General features: G+C 45.1%; 1 protein-coding gene across 1 annotated transcript in view; it reads right to left on the bottom strand.

The window, feature by feature from the left end:
• The window catches only part of LOC311242576 (serine/threonine-protein phosphatase 2A 55 kDa regulatory subunit B gamma isoform-like), a gene marked incomplete at both ends in the record, with an annotated part of 86971 nt that overhangs the window by 66927 nt on the left and 15044 nt on the right, over positions 1-5000 (bottom strand).

Consider the following 5000-nt stretch of genomic DNA (forward strand, 5'->3'; position numbering starts at 1 on the left):
CCACAGCCCCCTCTCAGTCATGTATACCAGCCCCCTCTCAGTCATGTACCACAGCCCCCTCTCAGTCATGTACCACAGCCCCCTCTCAGTCATGTACTACAGCCCCCTCTCAGTCAAGTACCACAGCCCCCCTCTCAGTCATGTACCACAGCCCCATCTCAGTCATGTACCAGCCCCCCTCTCAGTCATGTACCTGCATGACTGGCGGGGGGGTGCTTAGTATAAGAGATGTGATTTGGCCAGCCCAGTGTCAGTCAGTACCAATGGGTTGCTGTCCCAGCCTAGTAGTGGGCCGGTCGTTGACCAAACTTAAAAAATAAATCGCGTGGCGATACGGTATCGATACAGGGACGCCAAGTATTGATATTTAATTATTTATAAATATATATTTTTTTAAGTTTGTATAATTTTTTTTGTATAAGGAAGTTGCATTGTTCATTTCAATACCTGTAATAGTACAGTAGTCCACACACCCACATACACGTGTGCATTCAGTTAAGTTGGAATATGACTGTAATACAAACAGTTCAGTTTGTCAGGTACATGCAACACAGCAATATATCGCAATATTAATACTCAGCATATCGCAATATATTTAGTAACGCAATACTATCGTATCGTGACTCAAGTATCGTGACAGTATCGTATCGTGAGGCCTCTGGTGATTCCCACCCCTAGACCTGAGAGCCACGAGATGAATGGAGTGGGGCGTAAAATTGCTTATGCCAGTAAACACAGAGGAGGGTTATTTGATTGAGCATTGCATTTGCAATGTTCTTTTTTTATCCACTTTTTCTCCCATTTTTCTATATTTTCTCCCATCCCAATTTTGTATCATCCAATTGAACCCTCCCCTGTCACGGACGCTGTTTCTTGCCTCCCACAAGCCGGCTGCAATGTGGACTAAGTCATACATAGCACAAGTCCCCTCCGGTACTTGAGGTAACAGCAGTCGCATCTTTTCACCTGCGCAGCTCGATCTCTCAGTGGCGAGGAGTAACGCGTGGGAGGCTCACGCTGCCCCCGACACTTCCTGATTCTACTGCGCAGGCGCACCAACCGACCTGTAGGAGTCGCTGTCCACAACGCCCGATCCCCACCCATCAGTTTCCCACCCCCTAATACGGCCAATGTGTATTAGTATGGATGACCAGCTAAACTGAAAGCAAATGTGGAGCGCTGGGCTCGAACTGACGAGCCCAGCGTCTCCAGCATTTCGTGGCGAGCGCCTTGCCCACTACGCCAAGCCGCCCTTGCATTTGCAATGTTTAGGCCTTTAGGGTATTGACATTTTAAATTGTGATGTCTGTAATATTTTGGGTGCATATTGATGGCATGTTTAACTTTTTGTTGGGTGTGCCAGGCTAACGATTTGGCTAGTTTTGACATCAAAATGAGAACACATTTAATTTACAATATTGAAATTGACATTCCTGATATTTAAAAGGTGCTGTAAGTGGTTTTCTTCTTGTTAAAATAATAACTCTACATTCTGACAGCTATCACTGGTCAGTAACAGGGGTCTCTCAGTTCCTCCACTCTGCAGTAAACACAAAATACATTTTCCGGTATTCCGTTCCCACTTTATCCAATCAGGAGAGAGAACCCTAGATATTTTTACTTATTTCAAGAAATCTTGCCAAGCTAAATTTGCTGGCAGATTATTTGACTTGTTTCAAGCACATATTTTGTTTTTATTTCTTATTTCTGTCAGACCATTTTTGCAGTGTGGAGTTCTCTCTCCTGATTGGATAAAGTGGGAACGGGGATACCAGAAAATGTATTCTCTGTTTACTGCAGAGTGGAGGGACTGAGAGACCCCTGTTACTGACCAAACACTGGATTGCCAGACGACTGCTCTACCTCCCGAGCCACTGTCGCCCCTGCAAACCAGTTTCCTCTCTGTGTGTTCAGTAGAAAGCTATCTGGCTGCACGTTAGCTCATTTCCCAAAATTTTGCCGTGTTCCTTTAACCAAAATACAATATTTATTACAGATTTATGACTAGAAGAACATGACACACAGTGCTGAGCTGCACCTCAATTAATTAATAAATCTTCAAGTTCACAGCATTCAGATGATGTCACTACTGTGTGGCATCATCTACTGTTGACCTGCTATCTGCCCCTAAAAAAGACCAACATGGGTCTATAGTGTGTATAAAGTGTATAGCTCATATAAAGCGCTGCTCATATCACGAAGCAAATAATAAACAAAATGTCAGCCCAACCAATGAATGGATAGGGAGGGAGGTTAAGGGTCCCGCCCCTCTACCAGCTTATAGTGCAGGGAAACCCCTCAGGACACCCTGAGAGAGCTGCTGGATTTTCAACGCATGCGCGCACACACACACGCGCACACACGCGCACACACACACGCACGTGCACACACACACACACACACACACACACACACACAAACATACTCTCACAAAGATCCACTCACATGTAATTGAAAGGAACACACAGAAACACACAATAAAGAATTATGCAGATGATCAAATACAGAAGCCAACAAAACACAAGCCTGAACATGTGCTTTTCCCCCTCAGTCTCCTCCTCCTCAGAGAGAGAGAGAGAGAGAGAGAGAGAGAGAGAGAGAGAGAGAGAGAGACTTGCAGGATAGACTGAGAACCACACTTAAACTCACAATGAGTCACAGTGTCACAATGCCTTAGCTATGGTTTGCCTCAGTTAAGTGTTTTTCAGGTGGTGGTGGAGGAGGGAGGGATGGACGGGTGAGGAGGTGGTGGTGGAAGAGGGAGGGATGGACGGGTGAGGAGGTGGTGGTGGAAGAGGGAGGGATGGACGGGTGAGGAGGTGGTGGTGGAGGAGGGAGGGATGGAGGGGTGAGGAGGAGGTGGTGGTGGAAGAGGGAGGGATGGAGGGGTGAGGATGAGGGAGGGATGGACGGGTGAGGAGGTGGTGGTGGAAGAGGGAGGGATGGAGGGGTGAGGAGGAGGTGGTGGTGGAAGAGGGAGGGATGGAGGGGTGAGGATGAGGGAGGGATGGACGGGTGAGGAGGTGGTGGTGGAAGAGGGAGGGATGGAGGGGTGAGGAGGAGGGAGGGATGGACGGGTGAGGAGATGGTGGAGGAGGAGGGAGGGATGGAGGGATGGAGGGGTGAGGAGGAGGGAGGGATGGACGGGTGAGGAGGTGGTGGAGGAGGAGGGAGGGATGGAGGGATGGAGGGGTGAGGAGGAGGGAGGGATGGATGGGTGAGGAGGTGGTGGAGGAGGAAGGAGGGATGGAGGGATGGAGGGGTGAGGAGGAGGGAGGGATGGAGGGGCAGAGAGGGGGATGTAGAGGAGGTGGTGTAGAGGAGGAGGGGGGATGCCTCAGGCCCCCCCCCCCTCCCCCCTCTGCCCCCAAGTGACACTGGCACAATGACACTGACTGCACTGCACTAGTCCTTACTGGAACTCTGCACTCTACACTTTATATATATATATGTATTTAATTGATTAATCCCCCACTGCACTGTTTTTTGTCCTGTGTCTGTGTTGTTTTTACACAAATGGCTTAATAAAGGAATCTGAATCTGAATCTGAATCTGAGGGGCAGAGAGGGGGATGCAGAGGAGGTGGTGTAGAGGAGGAGGGGGATGGGTGAGAATGGAGGGAATAGGTAGAGGGGGGTTGGGTTTGGAATGAAAAGAGGGAGCAGATGATGAAACATCTTGCAGATCATCTACAGCAGAGCGTGATGTCGCTAATCCCCCATTCCTCACTGAAAACAACGTGTGATCGTGATCATTGTGATCATTCCCTGCCCTGTAGGCGCTGAGCTAGAGCTTCACAATGACCCGGAGGCTCGAGAGACGCATTTAAAGCGTACAGGATGAGTTTCACTGCTAAATGAGATATCCACCATTAAACACAAGACTACGCCTCAGGATAAGTCAGTCCCACCTTTTCCACTGATACTGACTCTGAGCACTAATCTTCTGTGATACCAAGTACTATAGGAATGGCCCAATCGGAATGGAAGAATCAGTATCGGAGCCGATCAGCGCATATTTTAATTGATCTGTGTAATTGATCAGTCTATATAATATTAACCCTGATCAAATTCTGATCCTTTTTTGTAAAAGAAATTTGTGCTGTCAGGCGATTAAAAAAAAGTAACTAATTAATCTCACAATTTTCTGTAATGAATCTAGATTAATCTAGATTAAAAATCGCATGTTTCTACTTAAGACCGAAGCTTGTAACAGATATTTACTTGAGTAAAATCATGGAATTAATGTAAAATCAACACAAAGAAAGTATATTTAGATTCAAAGACTATTTTAATAGCTTTTTTTTAATACAGTTCAACAAAACCATCAACATTGACTCAGCTAGACCGCTTTCTTATATTATATTGAAACATTTTCACTCCATAAATTAATCTAGATAAAAAAAAATTAACGCTTTAAATAATTTGTATTAATCTCCAGAGTTAAAGCATTAATTTTGACAGCCCTAAAAAAAATATAAATGAAAACCATCAACTGAAAGCGGTGAGGCAGGCAATCATTTTTAATACAGGGCTATTCAAGTGCCAAGTATATTACATTGTTTTACTAAATTGTAGTGTGCAGCTGCATTATCTGGGAAAATACAAATATCGTATCGGTATCGACAGACTAGGATCCGGATTCGGGGGCAAAACAACATGATCGGAATGTCCCTGCCAAGTATTGATCCAATGCATTACTTTTACTGAACAGTCTAGACTCTAGACTATTAGTTTGGGGTCATTGGACAAAAATGATTGAGATATAATAAATGTTCTCCATTAGAGAGATCTAACGTCATTCTATGCGTCATAAATGCAGAAAATCACGAGGCCTTGCTTTCATTTATGACATGGCTCTTGGTATTCACTTTTAGTATTTATTATACCGATATTTCAGCCTGGTACTATTGAAGTCATTAGCTCATATTTAGTAAACATTTTTGGAGAAGGAATCAGCATCATGTTTTTGAAATAACCTTATCGACTGATACTGAAGAA

Source organism: Notolepis coatsorum, assembly GCF_963971535.1.
Source record: "Notolepis coatsorum genome assembly, chromosome: 16".
Taxonomy (NCBI): Eukaryota; Metazoa; Chordata; class Actinopteri; order Aulopiformes; family Paralepididae; genus Notolepis; species Notolepis coatsorum.